Below are 27089 nucleotides of genomic sequence, written 5' to 3'. Positions count from 1 at the left end.
GAGCCTGTGTGAGGTGCAGCGTCTGGAGGGCTCTGGCGTGGCTCGTCACCATAACAACCACAGCACATCCAGAGCAGGTTGGCGCGCTGAGTGGCGGCGCGTGTGTTCAATGGACAGATGGAATATATAATATGCAGCAAGGCTCCCCGGTTAAGCCGGCTGCCAATAGCCTATTGGTTACTTGGCAGCATGGCTCGTTGCCTAAGCTGGCTGGGTTTTTTAACTTATCGGTTAATAAAACAGCAGGGCGTACTATTCAATCCGTCTACCTTTAAACTTTTTGGGTTTAGGCAGCACGGATTTTTCCTCTGTCTCAGACGTACCTCCTACCCACGGTCGTAATAAGCCCACGGAGGGCCATTATTACACCTCGGGTGGACAGCACTGCACACACCTCCGCTCATCCCTTAGTGATGTTGAGCGTGAATGCGCAGTTTACGAGTCTTCTCCTAAAAGGCGACATAATGAGAGCCTGTGTGAAATGCAGCGTGTGGAGGGCTCTGGCGTGGTTTGCCACCAACCACAGCACATCCAGAGAATGTACACCCGGCGCTATCAGAGTACTGGATGGTACTCAGGGTGGCGGCGCGTGTGTCTGATGGACAGATGGATGAGCAGGCGGATGGGCAGAGAGTAGTCTCTGCAGTTCGCCTCTCCCCCCCGCAGTTCTACGGGATACAGGAAGTCCTGTCATCCCAGGAACAGTGTCTCGCGCTCCGTGCAGAGCGGCAGGAACTCTGGTTAAAAGGAAGCTTTTTTCCAGGGTTCCTCATGGGGAAGAAAATCAGGGTTTTTTACTCCCGGTATTTTCTGGTCCCGAAGGAGACGGGGTGGGGGGAATGAGACCCATCCTCGATCTGTCAGTGTCCAACAAGGGAATGGCCTTTTCCCATGCTGACGATGAAACAGGTGCTGGAGTGTTCACCAGGGAGGTGCACATCCATAGCCCTGAAGGATGCAGTCCTCCACGTAACCATCATCCCGAAACACAGAATTTCCTGTGTTTCCCATTCCTGGCTCCACGCACTTTTTCAAAGTGGGTGGAGCCGGTGGGAGCAGCTACTCAGAATGGGGATGAGTGTTATTTTACCTGGACGACCGGCTGTGGCTGACTCGCTCCAGGAAGTAGGGTGACCAGAGTCACCCTTGCGCGGGACTGCACAGCATTTTCACGACTTTTGGTGCGTCCCACAAATTGAGACGATGTCCCGCATATTTCATTTTGATTGGCTAAAACGCTTTTCTTTAAAATCAGATTCATCCAATGGCTGTTGAGAAAGCAGGGAAGGCTATCATCAGGGGGCTGTGATTGCTGTCAATCAAACTGTAACACACGGCGGGTGCTGGTGTTAACCAATGAGAGTAACTCAATCACACACACACCCCCACCCCGCCAAACAACAACAACGAACGCAGGCGACGCAGCAGGTTATGGAAAATGGAGGAAACTGAAACTACAGCTAAGAAGAAAAGAAGATACACATACAACAAAGACTGGGAAGACACTTACCCGTGGGTGAAGCCAGTGCAGGGCGACTCTCAGAGAGTTTTTGCAATCTTTGCAAGAGTAATTTTTAAATTTCACATGGCAGTGAATACGACGTCAAAAGACACAGAGAATGCGATTCTCACAAGAAACGTGTCGCTCAAAAAGAGACATCCCACTCTATGGAGACATTCCTACTCAAACCAAAAAATGATGGTCACTCAGACAAGGTATACAGCAGCAGAAATAACCAGTGTTTACCATACAGTGCAACACTCCCATTCATACCGGTCAAATAACTGGTAACAAGCTAGCGCCGACCATTTTTCCAGTTTCTGAGATAGTAAAGAAAATGTCATGTGGTCGTACAAAAGTAGCGTCCATAATAACAGATGTGCTTGCCCCTGCCTCTGTGAAGAGTTGTTTGACAGAGTCAAAGACACCAGTGGTTCTAGGTGACAAAATAGCCCACACACTGTGTGTGGGGGCCCACCTTCTGTTGCTGTGATGGACAAAACCGAAAGCTATTTTATTTTATGTATTATTATGTTTCTGTTCCCTCCTGGCCAGTGTTGGTTTTATTTTATCTATTAATTTATGTTGTGCCTACTTGTACAGGTAATACACTAGTTGAATTAAGAAGATGCATTTCTAAACACTTGAAGTGAATAATGCCTGCTGCCTTGGTTAGCCTTAGTTTACTTTTCTTTATTAAAAAAACTGCATTTTGACTTCACTTTCTGCTCTGTTGTTATATATTTGTTACGGTTTTTTTTCCGGGGGTTGAGAGGGTGTCCCACATTGTCCCACACAACCATACTCCTTGTCCCACATTTGGTTTGTTGGGATCTGGTCACCCTACCAGGAAGGGAGGAAGCGGCTTACAGACGATACAGCTCGTATCTCATCTGTCAAACCTGGGTTTCATTATCAACTGGAAGAAGAGCTGTCCTCGTCCCTCCCAGGTTATCTTTTTAACTGGGAGTGGAATTGAACTCAGCCCGCATGAGAGCGCGACTCTCACAGCGGAGAGGAGAGAAAGTGACAGCTCTCCTCCGGCGCGTCACACCCCGCGGGGCGGTGACAGCCCTCATTTATGCAGCTGTTAGACATGATATCAGCTGGTCACGTGGTGATTCCGCTGGGTCTCCTTCATAGTGAGGAGACTCCAGGTGGTTTATTCGCCTGTGCATCGACCCCGTGCGTCAGAGGAGACACATGGTGTACATTCCTCCTTCCGTGGTTTTGGATTTGACCCACTGGAAAAATCTCCACGTCAGTGGGGGTGCCACTGGAGCAGAGTGACGTCACACACCGCAGTGTTCACAGACGCATCTCTCGCAGGCTGAGGAACGTGCATGTCGCAGGTAGTGGGGGGACAGTGGCCGGGTCACATGTCTCTCCATATAACGTTCTGGAATTACTCTCCGTATGGAAAGTGCTCCAGCACTTCGTCCCGTTGCTGTACAATCAACATGTTGATTCAAACAGACAACAAAGCAGCGGCGGCCTACATAAATCGCCAGGGAGGTGTTCGATCAGCGCAGCTGCTGAACACACATCCTACACAGCCAAATGGACAGCGTTCCGTGTGGTGTGCATGGAAAAGCCTGGACCCCGTTGGCCCCCCTGCCTCGTGCTGTCGTTCCTCCAGTTGGACTGGACAGGAATTGGCTTATAGCATGGTAAAAACATATGCTGCTGCCATTTCATCTTGCCACGTAGGTTTGGGGTCAGCACGGTGTTTAGTCACCCTCTGGCAAAACGTTTTCTACGGGGAGCACAGAGACTCAGACATGTGTCACGCGCTTTAGCGCCTCAATGGGTTTTTGGCTTAGTGTTACGCGCACTGAGTAAAGCTCCATTTGAACCTTTAGATCAGGTTCCCCTGAAGTTCTTGTCAGCCAAAGTAGCTCTGCTCTTGGCTCTCACATCAGCTAAAGGGTGAGTGATGTGTCTGCTCTCTCTGTGGCTCCGTCATGTCTCCAGATCCAAGGAGATGGCAGCTCAGCTGTTTTGCGCCCTAACCCGGCTTTTATGCCAAAGGTGATCACAAGCTCTTTTAGATCGAGAGGGATCACTTTGGATGGTTTCTTCCCTCCTCCTCACACATCAGAGGAAGAAGCCACATCTCATCTCCTCTGTCCCGTACATGCGCTGTCATGTTATATTGCACGCACAGCCACGTTGCGCAAGTCTCAGCGCCTGTTTGTGCATTACAGAGAGCACTCAATAGGGCAGCCTCTATCTGCACAGCGGCTGTCACACTGGTTGTGTGAGGCTGTGTCACAGGCGTATGTCTACTCTGGGGTGGATCCCCCAGAAAACATCAAAGTGCACAGCACCAGAGGAATTTCAACCTCTATGACATTGCATGGAGGAATGACAGTGGGAGACATTTGCAATGCTGCATCTTGGTCTTCCCCCTGTTCTTTTATTCGTTTTTATTTGAGGGATGTCTCCCATTCCTCTCTGACACATTCAGTACTGCTGTTCTGTCAGATTGAGTAATGTCAGGGACTAAACGGCGTGCCCTCTCTCCTGCCTATCGGCATTCAGAGAGCTGCCCCTTTTGCCCCTCTTTTATAGGTTTAACAAGTGGGATTTGTTTATATCTACTTTTTTTAAACGACGGGTATTCACCTTCATTCCCTTAAAGAGAATATTCATTTGGAATAATGCTATATTTCCAGGGACTGTGATGCTCCTTCTTTTTCGCATGGGTTATTAATTGAGTAGATGGGTTTTTGTGCTTCTGGTTACGGACGGACCAGTGGGGCGTGGACTACATCCTGCTTCGCCCTTAACCCAATAGCGATAGCCTTAGAGGGCGAAGCCTCATACGAAATAGAACTGAGGTTACGTACTGTAACCCAGCTTCTATGAGTATAGGCGCAGCCCTCTAAGGTTCGGGCTCCACTGGCTCCGCGAATAGCTGAAGAAAAGCTGTTTGTGTGGGAGCAGTTGGACGGGCCATCTTCCTATTTATACGGAAGTGAGGCCGGAGGTGGGGCCCACGTCATAGGTGGGCGTGGATTAAGTCTGTCAGTGCTGCACACGTGCAGTGGGATTACCCAATAGCGATAGCCTTAGAGGGCTGCGCCTATACTCATAGAAGCTGGGTTACAGTACGTAACCTCAGGTATGTGTGTTTTTGTACCAGTGCCAGGCTGAAAACAGATCTGTCCCTTAACCCCAGGAAACAAAACGTATTCCTAAAACCTGATGTGATTGTAGCTGCTGTGAACATGTAGGTTTCTACAGGATCAACCAGTATCCAGTGGCGGTTTGATAATTCCTTTACTAATGCTTTGTGATAGTTGAATATCTATGTCCTTTACTTTACTATCAATTTACTTTGACTGTTTTCCTATATTTGAAGTGCCTGGAGGAACTCTTCTTTTTGAAGGAGAACAAGATCATCTGATTCCCTCCACTTCTCATCTCCTTTTGGAGAGTGACTTATTTGTTGTTTCTGGCCGAATGATTGGACATTCATTCCTCCATGATGGGCCATGCCTAGGTGGACTGGGCCCAGCTGTCCTGCATGTGCTCTTTGGTGGATCCCCGGAAGAAGCCACAATAGATATTTAGGACTGTGTTGACCTTGATATCCGTGAGACAATGAAGTTGGTATGTTCAATTTGTTTCTAACCTATTTTATTATTCAACCTTTGGATATTATTTATTTAGCTGATCTACTTTCAGATACTGTTAACATCAAGTGGCTACACTTTGCACCAGCAGGGGTTACTGAAGCATTATTAAACACCATGCACTGATATATTAAATATCATTAGAACACTTACAGATGTCCTCCTATAAGATATTTTTTGACAAAACATAGCTTTTACAGGTTACCAACTACTAACATGCTGATTATAAGTTAAACTTCTTATGTTGTATCAAAGTTGAATGTTTATACAAGTCTTGAGAAATTAACGATTCTTATCAAATGCATTCTACTTGCCATTATTAGCTGGAGGGAACAGAAGAATTATCAATAGAAGAAAAAAACCTCATCAATGAGTTGGCACTGTCCTGGGATTTGCCTCTAGTCACATGTGACAACAGGAGATGGCTATTTGATAAACTGATTGTGAGGAATTGCAGTATCTCCTTCTCCTTTTTTCTGTTTGTTTGTCTATCTGTTTGTCTGTCTTCCTGGCTGGGCGTGGTTGACCTACTTTCCGTTTTCCGCCAACTCACCTCCGCTCCTGTTTCTCATCATCACTGATTACCACTACTCACCTGCTGCTGCTTAAAACTCCGGTTCGATCATCAGACTTCGCCAGTTCTTCGTATACTCACAGTGGTAAACTCCAGTTCCGGCTGACTAGTATTGCTAGTCTTTTTGTATACTCTTCCAGTTGGATTTTTCATATACTAATCCTGTTCTGTTTTGTGCCTGTTCCAGATACTCCATATTCCATTCCGTCCTGCCTGCCACGTGCAGCCCAACCTCCGTCTCAGCCCTGCTCCACGTTCTTCCCACTCTGTTGAGAGTTTGCTTTGTCTCCTGCCTGTCTCTTGAGGAACGTAAATAAATCCAGTTTTTTTGACACTTCACCTAAGTCTCCGTCCCAAGTGTTCTTGCATAGCGGGTTCAAGTTTTGAGTCTCTTTACGAGGAGCGTAACAGAAGAACTGGCCAAGAATGAACCCCGCAGGATCCGGAGCGGATTCTACCCCAATCATTCATGCCCTGTCAAGTCAGGGCTCCCTCCTGGGTGAACACGAAAAGCTCATCCGAGTGTTGGTGGAGAGTAACCGGTCCATGGCTCATCATGTCTCCGAGTTGGCGTGCCAGATCTCCGCTCTCACTACCTCGACGGTAGCATTTCAGGCTACTCCCAGTCCAGCCCCTTTGCCCCCTCCTCGCCAGGATTTTCCTATCACCGATCCTGAGCCATTTCACGGAGATGTGGAGAAATGTAGAGGTTTTTTGTTCCAATGTAACAAGGTTTTTCGCCAGCGTCCTGTTGCATTTGCTGCTGAAGCAACGAGGATTAATTTTGTTTTAGGGTTGCTCCGCGCGAGAGCTTTAACCTGGGCAGAGGCTTTAAACTCTTCGGTGGATTTTGACACTCTACGTTTTGAGGGCTTCTCTGATCGGTTCTCAGCTGTTTTTGATCATCCCAACTCCTCTGGCTCCGCCGAGAATAAGCTGCTTAGCCTGCAACAAGGAAGCCGGACAGTGGCTGATTACTCCATCGAGTTTCACACACTTGCTGCAGAGGCTCGATGGGACGAGGCGGCTCTCAAGGCGGTGTTTTTGAGAGGATTGAGGGACCAGCTTCGGGATGAATTGGCAGCACGAGACGTTCCAGCGGATCTCTCAGAGCTGATCTCCTTAGTGTCTCGTTTGGACTGTCGTCTGCGGGAGCGCCGAGCTGAGCGAACACGGAGGGATTCACCAGCCTCACTCAGTAAGCCCAGTTTTTCCTCCTACTCTGCTCACTCGGTGTCTAGACCTCCCTCTTTTCCCCCGTCGTCCAGTGTGCGCACCTCTTCTCAGGAGGAGCCCATGCAACTGGGTCGTGCTAGACTTTCTCTGGAGGAGCGTCAGCGCCGGATAGGTGCAGGCCAATGCCTGTATTGTGGAAAGACTGGGCATAGCATTCCCAACTGCCCAGTACGGCCAAACTGGGAAGCTCGTCAGTAAGATTGGGGGTCCTGACGAGTCCACAGCAATCATCTCTAACCCCATCCTTGACTCGTTTTCTTATTCCCGCCAAGCTCTGTGTTAGTTCTATGACATTGCCTCTCCAGACTCTCATTGATTCTGGTGCGGAGGATAGCTTTTTGGACCAGGAGCTAGCTGAACAGCTGGGACTCTGCTTGGAGCCGCTAGAGGAACCGTTAACTGCCTATGCTCTAAATGGACAAATCATCTCCTGAGTCACAGCACAGTCACCCCTTGTGACTTTAATCACCTCCGGAAACCACCGTGAACTTATCCAGTTTAAGGTAATATCCTCTCCTTCTACTCCTCTGGTTTTGGGTTACCCGTGGCTACGTACTCACAACCCACACATTGATTGGGCTAAGGGAAGGATTATTGAATGGGATCAGCACTGTCTCGCTAACTGCCTGTGTTCTGCCCTACCTTCAACTTCTGTTTCCCCAAATCCTGTTGTCTGCCCTGATGCATCTGTAGATTTGACTGGTGTTCCTACTACTTACCACGACCTGCGTTGGGTCTTCAGCAAAGAGAGGGCTCTCTCTCTTCCTCCCCACCGACCCTACGACTGCCCTATTGATCTGCTCTGTGGAGCTCCTCTACCCTCCAGCCGCCTCTACAATCTGTCCCGTCCTGAGAGGGAGGCTATGGAGCTTTATATCACGGACTCTGTGGCTGCTGGTATTATTCGTCCCTCCTCTTCTCCTGTGGGTGCCGGGTTCTTCTTTGTAGGCAAGAGGGATAAGTCGCTACGACCTTGCATAGACTTTCGGGGGTTAAACAATATCACGGTCAAGAACAAGTACCCATTACCCCTTCTCACCTCAGCTTTTGAACCTCTCCAAGAGGCAACCCTGTTCACCAAGCTTGACCTTCGAAATGCCTATCATCTGATCCGCATCCGCCAGGGGGATGAATGGAAGACAGCGTTTAACACTCCATTGGGCCATTTTGAGTATCTGGTCATGCCTTTTGGTCTCACTAACGCCCCAGCAGTTTTCCAGACTATGATCAATGATGTCTTGCGTGACTTCCTTAACCGCTTTGTCTTTGTCTACTTAGACGACATCCTGATTATCTCCAGGAATCAGGAGGAACACGAGAACCGTGTCCGCACGGTCCTACAGAGACTGCTGGAGAACAAGCTCTATGTTAAGGCGGAGAAGTGCGAGTTCCACCAGAACCGGATCAGCTTCCTGGGCTACATCATCAGCCAGGGCAAGGTGGAGGCAGACCCTGGAAATATCAAGGCAGTGGTGGAGTGGCCAGTCCCAACTACAAGGAGGGAGCTCCAGAGGTTTCTGGGATTTGCCAACTTTTACCGTCGCTTCATCCGGAACTTCAGTAAAGTAGCTGCACCTCTCTCCAGACTCACCTCCATCAACATCACGTTCTGTTGGACTCCAGAGGCTAACAGAGCTTTCATTAAACTCAAGTCCTTGTTCACCTCAGCTCCCATCCTTATTCAGCCAGACACAGAGAAGCAGTTTGTTGTGGAGGTGTACGCGTCTGATACTGGAGTAGGAGCAGTTTTGTCTCAGACGGCTGGTCCTGATAACATCCTCCATCCCTGTGCTTTTTTTTCACGTCGCCTCTCCTGCGGAGCGCAATTATGATGTTGGTAACAGGGAGCTTCTGGCTGTTAAGTTGGCACTAGAGGAGTGGAGACACTGGCTCGAAGGCAGCAAGCAGCCTTTCCTGGTCTGGACGGACCACAAGAATCTCTCCTACATCCAGTCGGCGAAGCGACTGAATTCCCGACAGGCCAGATGGGCTCTGTTCTTCTGTCGCTTCGACTTTTGCCTCACCTTCCGCCCTGGCTTCAGGAATATAAAACCCGATGCTCTGTCTAGGCTATACTCTCCTGACTCTCCTGATCCTCCAGATGCTTCAATCCTTCCCAAGAGTTGTGTAGTAGGCGCCCTCTCTTGGGAGATTAATAACACCATCCTGGAGGCATTGAGAGAGCAACCAGATCCAGGCAATGGTCCTCCGAACCGTCGGTGTGTTCCTGATGCTGCCCGCTCCAAGGTTCTACAGTGGGTCCACAATTCCCGGTTCTCAATCCATCCCGGAGTAAACCGCACTCTTTCTTTCCTGAAGAGACATTTCTGGTGGCCAACGATCAACAGGGACACTCTGGAGTACGTTTCTGCCTGTCCCACGTGTGCTAGGAGTAAGTCCTCCCACCAGTCTCCTGCAGGGTTGCTCCAGCCCCTTCCTATCCCTAGTCGTCCCTGGTCACACATCGCACTGGATTTTGTTACCGGCCTGCCCCCCTCCCAGGGCAACACCACAATCCTCACTATAGTAGACCGGTTTTCCAAGTCAGCTCACTTTGTTGCTCTTCCAAAACTCCCGTCAGCCCTGGAGACCTCCCAACTCCTCACAGAACATGTTTTCCGGTTACATGGTATCCCTGCCGACATTGTCTCAGACCGCGGTCCCCAGTTCACCTCTCGAGTTTGGAGGGAGTTTTGTCAATCCCTGGGAGCCTCAGTCAGCCTGACTTCTGGATATCACCCCCAATCAAACTGCCAAACAGAACGAACTAATCAGGACCTGGAGTCATCTCTCCGCTGCATCACCGACCGTAACCCCTCTACTTGGAGCTCTCATCTCTCCTGGGTTGAGTACTCCCACAACGCTCTTACCTGCTCCGCTACTGGTCTCTCCCCCTTTGAGGCTTCATTGGGGTACCAGCCGCCCCTGTTCCCCGAAGAGGAGCGAGACTTGGCAGTTCCCTCAGTCCAGCAGCATGTGCGTCGCGGTCAGAAGATCTGGAGAGATACACGATCTGCCCTTCTCCAGACTTCGGCACGGAACCAGCGATCAGCCAACCGTCACAGAAAGGCAGCTCCTCTATACGTCCCAGGCCAGTCAGTCTGGTTGTCCTCCCGCAACATTCCTCTCATCTCTGAGTCCAAGAAGCTTTCCCCACGCTTCATTGGTCCTTTTCCCATCCTAAGGATCATTAACCCTTCCGCAGTCCGGTTGAAGCTTCCCAGAGCTCTGAGAATTCACCCCACTTTCCACGTGTCTCAGATTAAGCCGGTTCACACCAGTGAATTGAGCCCTCCGGCCTTACCCCCTCCTCCCGCCCGTATCATCGACAATCACCCTGCTTATACGGTGCACCGTCTTTTGGACGTCAGACGTCGGGGCAGGGGTTTCCAGTATCTGGTGGACTGGGAGGGTTATGGCCTCGAGGAGAGATGCTGGGTTCCTCGTTCCCGTGTCCTGGACCCAATCATGGTGAGGGCCTTTCACAGGGCTCATCCAAACAGGCCTGGTGGTCGCCAGGTGGCTCCCATTGAGGGGGGGGTACTGTGAGGAATTGCAGTATCTCCTTCTCCTTTTTTCGTCTATCTGTTTGTCTGTCTTCCTGGCTGGGCGTGGTTGACCTACTTTCCGTTTTCCGCCAACTCACCTCCGCTCCTGTTTCTCATCATCACTGATTACCACTACTCACCTGCTGCTGCTTAAAACTCCGGTTCGATCATCAGACTTCGCCAGTTCTTCGTATACTCACAGTGGTAAACTCCAGTTCCGGCTGACTAGTATTGCTAGTCTTTTTGTATACTCTTCCAGTTGGATTTTTCATATACTAATCCTGTTCTGTTTTGTGCCTGTTCCAGATACTCCATATTCCATTCCGTCCTGCCTGCCACGTCCAGCCCAACCTCCGTCTCAGCCCTGCTCCACGTTCTTCCCACTCTGTTGAGAGTTTGCTTTGTCTCCTGCCTGTCTCTTGAGGAACGTAAATAAATCCAGTTTTTTTGACACTTCACCTAAGTCTCCGTCCCAAGTGTTCTTGCATAGCGGGTTCAAGTCTCTTTACGAGGAGCGTAACACTGATCCTCCATGCTGTGAGTATTCTGTACTTAACAGGTCATATGAATCAGACTGACTAATCAGAGTTGAAGTTTTGAAGTAGGACCTAATTTTGGCATATCACATTTTAGCTTTTTTGTTAAATACATATTTGGATGTTAATACATGTATTAACACATGCTTATTGGGCTATTAGATAAATCAGGCTGCTTTGCTTTTCTACTGTGATGCAAATATTGTGCAGGTCCTTGGAAGAACCTCCAGACAAGTCAAGCAGTTACGAAGGGGTTTAAAAGAGACACTGATCTGGCCTCTGCTAACGGAGAGGAAAGACACGATTCCCCTTCTCTTTCCAAGAGCATCTGATTTGCAGTGCACACCACGGGTAAGTCATCTCATGCTGCTCAGTCAAATCCTTCCTCACAGGAGTTAGAAATTCGGTTTATTTACTCTCAGACCTCCATTGCTTTAAGTTTATTATAACAAACATTCACATACGCAAACATATTTTTAAATGAAATGATGCTACTTGCTGCTTAAAAGGAGCTAAACCAATAGAACAACTGTATCTTTAGACTACTCTGCTGCTACACAGCAAAACCTGCAGTTTCTTGTATGTTCTGTTTATTATTGTGCTTTCACTGGGCTCCTTTCAAAACTAAATCTGTCAGATGGTCTTGGAGAAGATAAACTGGCCCACACAGGATGAGGATGAAGACAGTGAAGTCTCTTTGGAGGATTCCTGTAGGATCACAGGATTCCTGCACACATTTATTGAGATGGGTAAAACAACGTCTTCAAGCTTTGTTTACTGAAAGTTTGTAATTATTATAACGAAAGCTGCGCTTCCTCTGTTTTTATGTTTAACCGTGGATTTTCAGCTACAGTAACAATCCAAGGCGTAATTTAAGTAACATTATTGTTATTTAACTATTAACTGAAAGCAATTATAATAAAATGAATTTATCCTCTGTTTTATAAAGCATCTCCCCTTATCCTTGGGAAACTTGTGCAGTTCTGGATAGGATGGAATGTGCTTCCTAGACATGGCCTGGATGTGACCGTGGTGGAGAGCAACTTCCCCAGCTCTTCCACATGCTTTCACCAGCTGAAACTTCCAGGACATTACAAAGAGTACTGTACGTTTGAAAGGGACATTCTTGCTGCTATTTGGAGCACTGAAACTGGGTTCGGAATGGTCTGAAGAGACGGACACACCTTAGTACTTGTGTAAGATTTGTTGTCTTTTGTTTGGCCGGCCAAAAATGTATGTTTTCAGAGTGGAAAAAAAACTCAGTTAATGCCTACTCCGGCCAGTTTGTGTAACACTGAAAATATATAAAGATAAACATGCTTTCCTTGTTATTGCACATAACAAAGAAAGCATGTTTATCTTTTTATATTTTCAAAGTTTTAAATTGATATTGGCTAAAAAATGTTCATTAACTGTAACAAATGTATATTTCTTGATGCATTACAGTAAGTGTTGATTCACAAGCATATGGTTCAGTGCAACACATGTTTAAAATGACTACTGAACGTAACTTCATTACCATTTAATTTGTATTGTATTAAAATCGAAATATACTGAATCTTGGTACCAGCGTCTTCATGTAACTCAGTCAAATATTGTCACCTAATCGTTCTAGTCGAAACTTTAAAAGACTACATTTCCCACAGCAACAGCCTTTTGATACACACAGCATTTCAGCCAATAAGCTCACAGTTTGTACATAGACATTCCACACATTGGACAGAGGGCCATCAGGGTCTGGAAGTCTTTCCAATTCCTGGTCAGTCAGTAAACGTTGCAGCTGAACTTCAGGAACCACAACATGAGGCTGGCGATGAGCACATGGTCCAGTCCAGTCAACTCCAAACTCAATGTCAACCTGCAATTGCAAGAGCTAAAGTTTGAGTCAACCAAAATCAAAGTTTTAATATATTTGTCAGTTAATTCATTTTATATAACCTAAAGTTTTGTATCATCTCCTGGAATTCCTGATTAATGTCTCATGAACAGCTATGACATCAATCAAATAATTAGAGAGAGCAGAAAGCCCTGATGTATCATTATCTTCCTTAACCGCTTGTTCTGGTTGATCACAGCATTTTAGGAATACCTCATAGAAGTGTTTAAAGTGCCGATGATATGCAGAATAAAATAATTCCATCACATTCAGTTTCCTCGACAACAGGCCACTATTTGTTACATTGTGCAACTATATGCACTTTGGAATGGACCTCCCTTGTATTATTTGTTTTAAACAGTTTGTGTAATGACAGTAGGCATGTAGGAAAGTAAAGTCAAAGTCAAAATAAAACTATTGAATACAATCAAACCTGTATAGGTTCCTGCTGGGCCTCACGCTCATGGCGAGTCCACAGTTGCAGTGGGGACCGGTTTCCCTCAGTGCTTAGTCGGTGGCAGTTCCAGCCTTGCTGGAAAAACTGCAGGTGCTTCTGTATGCAGAGCATAGAGATGCACTTCACAGTCAGGATTGAGAAGGCCTTCTCTCTCTAGGTTGAAAAACATTGTGTAGAAGAGATCCAGCACTCCCACATAAAAGTCTCTCCAGAGCCTTTCTATCCTTTTGAGGAAAAAGGAAGGAAAATATTTAGTCTGCTACATGTAAGTGAACAAAAAAAAATAACATACATGAAAAATATCACCTTTCACCTATACCATAAATGGTAAGTACATTTAGAATTGAATTACATTAATTAGAAGCTAAGTATTAACATTTTTGCCGATTTCAATAGGAAAATGTTCCTGATTAAGTGGCAAGTGCACAATAATGCCTCTGGAAAAAAGCTGGAAGTTGGATTTAGCAAACAACATTTTGCTTGAGCAAAGTTCATCAAACTTGGGTGAGGTTTTTCTACTGTAAGCTTTGTTGAAACTGGATCAGAAAATATATCAGCTGAACATACTATGGATGTATATGGACTAATGCCATATTTATGCCACATTAACTGTTGTGGTTCAATATTAATGTAAGGTTCTCTTGACTGGAAAATACATTCAAAATCCAAGGTCCAACAGTAATTTGCCCAGTCATGCAACGTGCTGGGACTTCCACTAAATAGATGTTTGAAAAATATTGTTATCCTTCTTGTCAAATTATACAGTTGGTGTCATAATTATAGTGCTTGTATTATAGAAATATAACTTTTTTATTTCTATGGTTTTATCTCACAGAGGAAGTCGAACAAAAATAAAATTAATAATAGCTAAAGACATATAGTTGACATTGCAATCTTTACCAAAGACTTAATTTGATAAAAGTTTGGCTTGAAGTTTAAGGTACCTTTGATTATGGACTCTCCTGCCAGCAATGTGTGAATTCCTGTTCTCTCCTCGGTTTGCCACCATGTAGCGTGCAACGTCAACATTTTCTCCACCTTTATCTGACCTCACACGTGATGGCACACCATAGACATTGGCGGCTTCCAAAAAGCTTCTTAAAACTGTTGCTGCCCGATTGTTGGTGGCAGCACTCAAGTACACGATGAGACAACTAAAGCCGTCAATACCACCATGCACAACAAAACGCCACCTAAAGGGATATGTATAGGCACACATTAAGGTCAATCCACTAATGTATGTACAGACATTTACACATTTAAAAGGCCTTATCCTACTAAAAGTTATAATTACAAAACATAAATCATTTTAATTTTGATAGTAAAAGTAATTTGCATGCAGAGGAATTTGGTGCAATTAATAATTTGATACACTTGCAGTGTTTTAACTTGTTTTTATGTCTACAGAATATTGTATGTTGCATTGTTAGAGGAGACTGAGACTTCAGATTTTCATAACCAACCAATAAAAAAAGCTATCATGCATATGACAATAGCCTTTGAATCTTGAAGTCTGGTTTGCATTGAAGCTGATTGATTATAACACTTTAGATGGGCCCATATTTTGTAACTGTAGTGAAGTGGATGTTTGAGCAATGCTTGAGAGTGTTAATGATTATACTATACCTAATCAGTTTGTGATTTCCGTCGATGTGCCATAAACTGTTCGGTGCTGGTACAAAGTACTTCCTACGCCTTCTTGGGTTCAGCTGCAGAGTGCGAATCAAAACTTCACCTGGATCAACGCGCTGCATGGATTCCTGGACACGCTGTCCTGTTATATTCGGGAAAATGCAGAGATATGGTGTACTGCAAGTAACATAATGAAAAGTAAAGCATTCCTAAATATGCCAGAATAATGTGATTCATTATCAAGTCGTAAAAAAAAAACACTGCATGGAGGATTATTATAATAATAACAATCCCTTACTTTGTATGCGTATCCCTCGTGCATTCAGGTGCCCCACCATCATTTTGTATCCAGAGTTGGGATGATGCTGCATAATTTGGGTAACAGTTTCTTCCAAACTGTTGCCATCTAACAGAGTTAATAGATCTTGGACCCTGATCATCAAAAATAACGAAACAATAGTAAGTCACAATAAACAATAGTCACCTTTTGCACTGTACAATCAAAACACATCAGAATGAGTGTGTTGCTCTGTACTAACCTGCATTGAAAGATTGAGGTGTCATCTGAAACAAATTAGCTGGTCTCTTAAACCTCATTACTATTATTAGGCCTAGTCATCATGTCTGAGGTAATGGTACCTTTGCTTTGTATACAAAGCATGTTTGTATCTTTGCCCCGACACATGTCTATCTGATGTATTGGTTTCAACATATAAATTGCCTATTACCATTTTAATAAATATGTAAACAATCTATAAACAAGTAGGCTAATTTGGATGGAGAAAATGTAGGTTAATTAAACGTTATCATTACTAAACACAAGTTAATGCGTCTAACAAATGTGTACACTGATATACCTATATCTATATACCTATATAGCCTACGCCAAAACAATAAAAGTAAGGAAATCCAGACAAAAAACAACGTGAAAGAATGCAGATTAAACCTACCGTATCCCGTTCTGTGTCATCCTCCGACGAATTGTTCTTTCGCACACCCCGAACACCTGCGCGATGTCCCCAGAGGTGTGGCCCCAACGAAGATGTGCTTCAATAACGTTTAGGGGCAACATGTAAGATGGACGCCCAAGGGTCGCCTCCTCTGTTTCCGAGAGGATTTCAAGTTGGCGGGCAACCTCTTGAAGACTCTCAAACACAGCTGGGTTGATGTTAACAGTATCTGAAAGTAGATCAGCTAAATAAATAATATCCAAATGTTGAATAATAAAATAGGTTATTATTAAAATAAAATACACAGATGTGACTTGCCACAAATCTATTGCTTCTGCCTGGCTCCAACAATTGGCGAATCCTGCTTCAGACTGAGGTTAGGACCGCCCACCTCATTAGCATACGGACACATAAAAACATAAATAAATAAATGTATCTCGAGTAAATGTAGAAATAAATGAAAGATATATAATAACGTGTCTTCTGTTTTATTTTCGACTTTTATTTATTTATTTATACATTGGTGTATTTATTTCCATATTTATTTATGCATTTATTTATTTATTCTTTTATTTATTTATTTCTGTATTAATTTCAACATTTATTTATTTCTGTATTTATTTCGTCATTTATTTATTCCTGTATTTATTTATTCCTGTATTTATTTATTTATTCCTGTCTTTCTTCATACATTTATTTACACATTTATTTATTTATTTATACTTAAGTCATGTTCCGTCCTCCATACACGTGTACCAATGTGACCATACATATGCAGCATAAAAAAAAGCAAAGTGAATAAAACAGACAAAGAGGCCTTCCATTTATTACTAACTTTTCCATTAGTTAATCAGCTCAACATTTGACTTCATAACCTATTCCATGTCCTTCCACTCTGTATAACTACTTGGTAGGTTATTTCCAGCATTTACTATTGAATAACAGCCTCAGGCCTCAGCACTGACTTAACAGATCAATGCACTCTCCAAACTGGGTCCAAATAAACAAAGCACTATACCCACTACGACATAGACAACAGAGCGATGATAAGACAGCATAGGTTTCATTTCAACCATGTAAAACTATAGTCTGAACTCTAACTGTTGCAGGGCATACACTAATATAACTCAAATTACCTGCAGGTATCTACTTTTCCTGTTGACTAAACATTACTAAATACCTGAAAGTATACAAGCACAGATGCTGCATCAACTTGTCAAGTACCATCTGGTGTGTTGCTGTGGGAGTTAGTGAGTTTGAGAGGGAGGACACAGAGAAGAGGTCAAACGAGAGAAAGAGAGGGGGACAATGTGTGTGTCTGTGTGTTTGCATGTTTACGTCTTAGCTCAAAGCACCATAGCAGAACAAAGTTATGTAACAATTCAGCTTGAACAAAATGCACACACATTCTCACACACACACACACACACACACACACACACACACACACACACACACACACACACACACACACACACACACACAAATAATGTCCTCACTCGCACATTGACACAAATGCGGACCTCATACAAAATGCAATTACACTCACACGCCCTCAGCCTGCCCCATCATATTGACCAGATGTTTCCTTAGGTTGTGCGGTCGTGACATGTTAACTCTTATCAGGAAAGACTCTAGACACTGAGAAAAACACCAACGAGAGGAAACATATGCAAAAATTGATGCAAAGGGGAATTGCATTAATTCACTTCAAAGTGCCAAATAACTGTTGACCTATAACAAGTCCTTTTAGTACATAAAAAAAATGTTGAGAGTGGTTTAGAAAATGCATCCTGTGATTCTGGCGATCCCGTCCGAGAACCCAATTAAAATGACACATGGCTATGACTGCAATGTCAGCGTCATTTCAGGGTTAGGATTAGCATTGTTGCATTTCATGCCTCTCTTCGCATGCTTCCAAGTTGAGCTGATGATTATGACGCATTCAGCCCTGCAGAGTCATTATACAAGATCAGCTGTGAAAGTGAAAAGATTTAGCTTTGTGAAATACAATTCTTTATTAGATTGTTGGCTTTTGGATTTCATATCATTTTTTAAATTTGGAGAAAGTGGGAGTGCTAAGTGAAAAGGTACATGTTAACAAAAAGGTATGGGTGCGTTTAATTAACTAAAACTGAGCACTGATCTGTTTCCTCAGATTCTCTGATCACATAACACTGTTTTATTTTAACAGTGTTATGTGATCATATGTTGTGCAATTGTATTGTTGGTGTATGGGAAATGGGCAAGTCTAAATATCTTGGTTTTCTATTTTCTAAGGTCAAATTGTTATCTTATTGTTTTTTCTTTCTCATTTATGTATTGGCATTGCATTAGACATTGAGGTAATCCAAAAGGAACGCAAGGTAATCACGTTACATTACTTTGTACTATGATACTTAGGAATGGAATGGAATACATTTTTAAAGTAACCCTCCCAACCCTGGACATAGGTCATCGAGAGCAGAGGTGGTGGAAACGTGAACTTAACTCGTGCAATGGGAAAGTATTTAACTGAAGCTCCTAATCCAAGGCCACCCATTAAATTAAAAAAGATTGTATTGAGAGACATTTTGGCACAGTCTCAGACTCACAGCTGAAGCAGAAACAGATACTCGGCAGGAGAGAGTGTGAACCTCTCCCAGTGGGGAGGCTTGTTTCATCCATTGGAAGGAGCTGAGTGATGAGAGATGAGCAACACATGAGAATGAGGAAAAGTGCCGGGTATGAATGGGTGAGAAACTGGCAGTTAGTGGCTGTATGGAACTAATTGAGAGGATTGAAATCGACTGCAGCATCAATAGGACTTTAACCTGAACTACACCAAAGCCCAGAGCCAATATTTTTGATTTCCTCTCTCTTGTAAGATAGCTCACACAAAGCAGTAGCTAGCAAACAATCCAATTATGGTTGTGGCATGTGTACGATTATCATTACATACTGTGCTGCTGGAGCGCCTCAGTGATGCCATGGACTGTGGATTGTGCAGTTTAGCAAACAAATTAAAGCAAAATAAAAGTTCAGTTTGGCCCTGCTCTAATAACATGTAAATGATTCTTACTGCGGGAATTGGTTCACAGTCCCACATTCACCACAACAACGCATAAAGCAAATGGTTTACCAAACAGAGAGCGGGAGAGACTGTTGTGACCTAGAGTGCTGTTTAGGCACATGCATAAAATATTGGCTTTTGGTTATTGCAATACATTTTAATATTGGCTTTTAGCTCAGCTGAGCTTGGACTGGTCTTGTTTTTGATCAAATGTTCTGGTCATTTAATGATTTTTTACTCTAAATATATTATATATTATTGCTTTAAAACACCCCAATGTATTTGAATATGTATTATGGTTAGGGTTAACCCTAACCCTAACCCTAACCCTAAAACTCTTCTGTGTCTTTGACAAATCTTTTACTCTACACCTTTTGACATTTAATGAGATGTATGCTAATTGGCCCTTTGCAAAGCTTGCCCCTGTGATGTTAGCCACTGCTATTTTGACAAGCTCGCAGAGATAGCATGGAGACCACACTGTCACTACATGCTCTCCCTGAATAAATAATATCACATTTGAAGAAGAATGGATTTCAGAGAATATGACGATAAATAAGAGCGTTATATTAAATACCATGCCTCTATAACGTTAATTGTAAGACAAGGCAAGTTTATTTAGATAGCACCTTTCAACACAAGGCAATTCAAAGCTTTACAAAAATGAAAAACATTAAGAAAATGGCATTTAAAAAAAGTCATTAAAAAGCAAAGATAATAAAATAAACATTAAAGGAAAAGAAATACATGGATAAAAGTTACAGTGCAGTTTAAGATATGAATAGTTCAATTAAATGCAGCGGCAAAAAGAAAAGTCTTCAGCCTGGATTTAAAAGTAGTAAGAGTTGCAGCGGACCGGCAGGTTTCTGTTAGTTTGTTCCAGATATTTGGAGCATAGTAATTGAACGCTGCTTTACCATGTTTAGTTCTGACTATAGAGACAGAAAGTTGACCAGTCCCAAAAGACCTGAGAGTTCTTGATGGTTCATAATTTAGCAGTAGGTCAGAAATGTATTTTGGGCCTAAACCATTCAAAGCGTTATAAACCAGCAGCAATATTTTTGAAATCATTTATTTGACACACAGGAAGCCAGTGTAAAGACTTCAGAACTGGAGTGATGTGATCCACTTTCTTAGTGTTAGTGAGGACTTGAGCAGCAGCGTTTTGAATCAGCTGCAGCTTTATAATAGATTTTTTATTGAGACCTGTAAAGACACCATTACAGTAGTCGAGTGTACTGAAGATAAAAGCATGGACAAGTTTTTCCAAATCCTGCTGTGACATTAGTCTTTTAATCCTAGATATATTCTTTAGGTGATAGTAGGCTGATTTAGTAACTGTTTTAATGTGACTGTTGAAACTCAGGTCAGAGTCCATGACTACACCTAGATTTCTGGCTTTATCTGTTGTTTTGAACATTGCAGACTGAAGCTCAGCGCGAACCTTTATATGTTCTGCCTTGGCTCGAAAAATCTTTACCTCAGTTTTATCTTTGTTTAATTGGAGAAAGTTCTAACACATCCAGTCATTGATTTGTTAAATGCACTTACTCAGTGTTTGAATTGGAGCATAGTCTCCTGGTGAAATGATTACTTAAATGTGTGTGTCATCCGTATAGCTATGGTAGCTTATTGTGTTGTTTTTCATTATCTGAGCCAGTGATAGCATGTAGATGTTAAAGAGAAGAGGCCCCAATATGGAGCCTTGAGGTACCCCACATGTCATATTTGTCAACTCACATGTGTATTTATTACCTATAGAAACAAAGTTTTTCTGTCCTTTAAGTAGGATTCAAACCAATTTCGAACTGTTGCCGAAAGTCCCACCCAGTTTTCCAGTCGGTCTAGTAATATGTTGTGGTCAACAGTGTCAAACGCAGCACTGAGATCTAATAATACTAACACTGAAGTTCTGCCACTCTCTGTGTTTAAGTGGATGTCATTGAAGTCCTTTACAAGAGCAGTCTCAGTGCTGTGGTTTGTACGAAGGCCTGACTGGAACACATCGAAACAGTTATTTAAATGCAAGAAATTACTCAACTGTTGAAAAACTACTTTTTCATTGATTTTATCTAGAAATGGCAGGTTTGATATGGGCCTGTAATTGTTCATTACTGAATCATCTAGATTATTCTTTTTTAAGAGCGGTTTAATGACTGCAGTTTTGAATGAAGAGACTTGTTTACTATGTGAAGTAGATCTGAGGCCATGCAATGAAAAACATTTTTGAAAAATCCTGTTGGAATAATATCAAGGCAGCAGGAGGAGGATTTCAGATGTTGTATAATGTCCTCTAGGTTTTTATCATTAATCTGATGGAATTGTGTCATGATGTCTGAATTGGTTTTAGGTGGACAGTTTAGAGATGGCAAATCCGGATCCTTTTACGGAATCTGAGTCTTCTGAGTCAGTCATTGAAGATATCCGGATCATACGAGTCCTTTGAGTCATATGAGTCAGCATCACCAAGAGTGTAGAAATCCTACCGGTGAAACCAAAAAGTTGTTAAACTAACGTTACATTAACCTCCGCTATACAGTGTATTTTGCTTTAATAAAAATGTTTGATCACAAAAGAAAAGGGTTATTTTGCGATTTGGCGAATCTGAGTGTGTTGTTGACTCGTGCATGACGACGAGTCTGCTGGATCTCTGGATCTGCTGCTATACGGTTACGTATCTGAGTCCGCACGAGTCTGCTATGTTTTGCACAGTGAGTCAGGATTTGCGAATCTCTGAGTCTGCTGTTGACTCTGCTGTTGACTCGTGCACAATAGCCGTGGGAAGCTGGAGGTGGGGCTGCGAATGGTGTACATTTGAAAAACTTCATGTTACTGTTGTTGAAATCTCTCCCCACTTTTGTCCGCACCCCCTAAGTAAAATGACTTCCCAGTTCCCGTGGCTATGCTCGTGCATGACAAGTCTGGATCTGCTATACGGTTACGAGTCCCCACAAGTCTGCAGGAAGTGAAGGAAGTTCCCTTGATTCAGTGAGTCAGGATTTGCGAATCTGAGTCTGCTGTTGACTCATGCATGATGAGTCTGCCTGGATCTCTGGATCTCTGGATCTGCTACGGTTACGGCTCTGAGTCCGCACGAGTCTACACGAAGTTTCACTGATCCGCATCCACTCCCCTGAGCCAAAGGATAACTTCTGGCAGCTATCCTACTTGCTAAAGGCTAGGCAGATGGACTGGGGTACGTTGTAATGTGATTTTACATGTTATAAGGAGAGTAGCGAGTGACCCAATTTATAGTTTTAATTTGTACGTCACCAGCAGAGTTGGGTGTAACGCGTTACAAAGTAATAATATTACTTTTGTTGGTAACGGAGTAGTGTAACGCGCTACTTTTATAATTCAGTAATCACACTACAGTTACTAACATTGCCCCGACAGGCGTTACTTCGTTACTTACTAAAAATCAGTCATAATCACACTGACAGACAAGAGGGGTTTCCGCCGCAGGTTTATATGTACGTAATCTGGTCCACATCTCCACGTGCAGTGCTGCATAAACATGGCTGAGTCAGCGATAACTTTCGAGGGGTGGAGGTATGCCCATTATTTTGAGTTTGTCCGAAGAATAGACAGGAATGTGACGGTGAGGTGCAAACTGTGTCCAGGCCAGAAGCTGTTATCCACTGCTGTAAACACCACATCAAACCTCAACAAACACCTGCAAAGAACACATGCTAACGGTACGTCCACACAGCAGCTTTTCAAAAATCTTGAAAATCTTGGAGCTGGGCGTGTCTGAAAGCGTGGGGATTTTTTGCGAGCAACGCGACCAACAACCAATCACATGAATCTCCCGCCCCCGACATACAAAGCAAAAAACCCCGGGGATTTTATGCGAGCAATATATATATATATATATATATATATATATATAAACTCCCCAAACAGGCGAAAACCTACCAGTTTCACCCACTGTCTCTGCCACCTCCCTCCATGCCTGGTTCCTCCGATTTGTATCCCGTTAATAGTTCTGGTCGTAAAGAACCGGGTGATTTGCTACCGTAATTTCTCTTTTGGAATATGAGGAAATGAACTGCGGTCTGGTTCTCCCTGCTTACACGCGGTTTGATTGGCTAGCGCTTCTCCTGTCAGATTTGCATAAACGTGATTTGATTGGCTGACGCTTCCAGCTCAGCTTCAAAAGTTGAACATTGCTCAACTTTTGAATCCTGGAAATCCTGGAAATCTTCGCTTCGCTCCCCCACAATGCAGTTTGGCGAAAAGCGAGGCAAAGTGACATCATCCCCATTCAAAGTCAATGGGCAGAGAAGCGTTGGAAGCAGTGGAAGATTCGTCTAAAGCTGCTGTGTGGACGTACGGTAAGGTGAAGCTAACGCACACGCTATTTGTTGTTTGTTTATATCACCACGCAGTCTGTTCTTCTTCTCTGTCTTCCGGTTGTTGCCTGTTTTGAATAACGAAGACACACTAACGCCGCCTGCTGGTAAGGAGAGTTATTGCCACTCACGCATGCGCAGTTCGTACGTGCTTGGCGAGTAAAGTAACGAGTAAAGTAACGAGTTACTTTATGTAGAGAGTAACAACGTAGTGTAATATGTTACGTTTTTTTAAAGTAATATGTAATATGTAATATATTACATTTGTTTAGTAACGACCCCTCACCAGGTGTAGGACTCAAAGGACTCGGGTTAATCAAGAGGGGAGACTCGTCACGACCAGCTCATTACTAGGATCTGGGTTAATGATCCGGATGAATCAGGACTCACCCATCTAGTGGACACAGGGACAACACATTTACTGTACCTGATGCAGAGGCACTGACTGCTTGTCTGATTGTACAACTCACGCATTGTAATAGACAACCACGATATCCTGTCTTTCTTTTTATATTTCTCTTAGGTTCTCCTACCTGCAACCTCATCTTGGCTTACCTCTTCTTTTTAACTTTCCCAACCCTCCCTTTTTTATCTTCCTGTCTCCCTTCCACCCTTCTCTTGTCCTCCTACCAACCCACACCTCTCAAACCAAACGTAAATCCTTCCTTTGCCTCTATACTGCTCCCATGCTATACTCTTCATCCTTTCCCCGTAAGTCTATCCCTGTCTTCCTCATTCTCACTCCCCCTTGCTGTCTCCTTATGTTCCTCTCACACGTACTCCACGTCTATGTGTTACTTAACCAGATGTCCTTTCCCTGCACTCTCCGTCCCACCCTCCTTCCATCTGTCCCGTCGTTGATATGAACTGATGTGTCAGCTGAGTTGATCATTCCCTCCAGCTGCTGTCTGCCAACCGCATCTCTCTTTTCCTCATGTGTCGCTGTGACTCTTCCTCCCTTCCCCTCTGCTTCTCCTTGTCATTCTCACCACCTCTCTCCCTTCCACCATCTTTCACTCCATCATGCCTACTCCCCTCTCTTTTCTCCCATTCCTCCTCTCCCATCTCTGCTCCTGCCCTCTCTTTTATTTTCCTGTGAGACGAGCCTGTCAGATACATTCAGCCACTTGTCCACAAGTAGTCTGATCTTGTTCGGTTGCATGTGTGTGTGTGCATGTGCTGCACGCTATGTTGAGACAAAAAGTGTGTTTGTGTGCGTGTTTTTGTGTAGATGTGTGTGTGACAAAGAAAGGTTGAGGGAGGGTGTGTGTGTGTCCTGTAATATAAACCAGGTATGAGCGCAGCTGGGTCTTTCTCTTTGATTTAGGAAAGGTATAACCTCAATAAATAGAAGCATGTATGAAAGGTACAAGAAAGGAGAAGAGATTAGGTATATTTCCGTCCCAGTGAAGCTGAACAGACAGAGGAATGTAAACTAATTTGGAGCCCAGATTGGATGAGTGAAAAAGGGATGGAGACAGAGGGAGTGTGAAGCCTTGAAAAAAACGGGTTGAGGTAAACAGATTTAGATCTTGCACAGATGGGAGAGGGACAGTGAGTGAGGGAGGAGATGAAGGAGAAGGGATGGATGATAAATGGCCAGATTTAGAATCTGTGTGGAATAAGGGAAGAAAATCAATTGAAATGGCCCGAAGATTCCTGAAGAAATGTTTAATATACCTTGACCACCCACTTTTACAGACTACTGTAGAGGGACAGATTGAGGAATGAAACTAGGAATCAAGGATGAAATGTAATCAAAAACAGCAGTACATTCAAGTGAGACTAGGTTACACAAGTAAAATAAAGTGAATTCAGTTTAAATTACATTGATAAGTTAACTCACGTCAGGCAAGATGGGCTTTTTTCTTCACTCGTTTTAACTTTTCCTTGTCATTTAGACCCGGTTCACAAAATGTCAAGCCAGATGCACTTTCTCTTGTTTTTGATCCTGAACCCTCGGCAAAGGAACCAAAGCTCATCCTTCCACTAAACTGTGTGGTTGGAGCGGTAACTTGGCCAATAGAAACAGAGGTGAAACGAGCTAACGGTGAGAGCCCGACACCTAGGGGTTGCCCCCCAAATAGGTTGTTTGTTCCTCAAACTGTGCGTCCTAAGGTCATTCAATGAGCTCACACCTCGCTGCTCACCTGCCATCCTGGGGTAAAAAAAACCATGTACGTCATCAAGCAACGGTTCTGGTGGACATCTATGGAGAAGGATGTCAAGGAGTATGTGGCCGCCTGCACCATCTGCGCCAGGAATAAGACCTCTTCCAGGCCCCAGATGGGTCTGCTCAGGCCGTTGCCTATCCCCAGTCGGCCCTGGTCCGACATCTCAGTGGATTTTGTCACCGGACTGCCAGAATCCAAAGGTAACACCACCGTCCTCACGGTGGTGGATAGATTCTCTAAAATGACACATTTTATTGCTTTGCCTAAACTGCCATCGGCCAAAGAAATGGCTGAAGTGTTGTTGCACCATGTTTGTCGTCTCCACGGTTTTCCCAGGGACATCGTGTCGGACCGGGGTCCTCAGTTTGTCTCCCGTTTCTGGAGGGAGTTTTGCAGCCTCATCGGGGCCTCTGTCAGCCTCTCTTCCGGCTACCATCCCCAATCAAATGGACAAACGGAGAGACTGAATCAAGAACTGGAAACCTGCCTCTGGTGCCTGGTGTCCCAAAACCCAGCTTCTTGGAGTAAACACCTCACGTGGGTAGAATACGCCCACAACTCATTGCCTACCTCTGCCACCGGATTGACCCCGTTCCAGTGCGTCTACGGTTACCAACCTCCTATGTTCTCCGAGACAGAGAAAGAAGTCATGGTTCCCTCGGCACACGTACTGGTCAGGCGCTGTCATGGCATTTGGGCTTCAGCACGTCGGGTCCTCCTTAGGACTTCGGCCCGCATGAAAAAAGCGGCTGATCGGTATCGCCGTCCTGCACCTGTGTACAGACCGGGTCAGAAAGTGTGGCTATCCACCAGAGACTTGCCCCTGAACATAGTCTCTAGGAAGCTGGCACCAAGATTTGTAGGCCCATTCACTGTGGCAAAGTGTATTAACCCTGTGTCTGTTCGTTTGCGCCTGCCTAGATCACTCAGAGTCCATCCAACATTCCACGTAAGCAAACTCAAGCCGGTCAAGGAAAGCAAAATGGTTCCCGCTTCCAAGCCCCCCCCTCCTCCCAGGATCCTTGATGGAGGTCTGGTCTACACTGTCAAGCGTCTGCTGAAGGTCAGAAAACGAGGAAGGGGTCAGCAGTTTTTAGTGGACTGGGAGGGTTATGGACCGGAAGAGCGGGAATGGATCCCATCTAGCTTCATAGTGGACCAGAACCTGATAAAGGATTTTTACAAAAGCCATCCTGAACTCGCTGGGCCGTCCGGAGCCGTCCGTAAAGGAGGGGGTACTGTGGTGTCTAGACAGTTGTGTTAAGTTAATTTATTTAGTTCAGTCCTTTTGTCTTTTGCCTTGTCTTGTGATTTCCTGTTTTATTTTGTAATAACCTTTCCCTCTCGTTTCAGAGCATTCCTGCCCTGGTGTGTTTTTCCCGCCAGTGTGATTGTCAGCCCCTCCCTTAATTGTTGCCACCTGTGTCCCCTTACCTAGTGTGTATATATAGTCTGCGTCTCCCTTTGTCTTGTGTCAGTTCGTCTTGTCTCGTCAAGCCTGCCAGTCATCCCTTGATCGTGTGAAGTATATTTTTGATGGTCCATGTAGATGTTTTT

The sequence above is a fragment of the Pseudochaenichthys georgianus genome, chromosome 13 (genome assembly GCF_902827115.2).
Source record: "Pseudochaenichthys georgianus chromosome 13, fPseGeo1.2, whole genome shotgun sequence".
NCBI classification, from domain to species: Eukaryota; Metazoa; Chordata; class Actinopteri; order Perciformes; family Channichthyidae; genus Pseudochaenichthys; species Pseudochaenichthys georgianus.
This window is presented reverse-complemented; position numbering follows the sequence as displayed.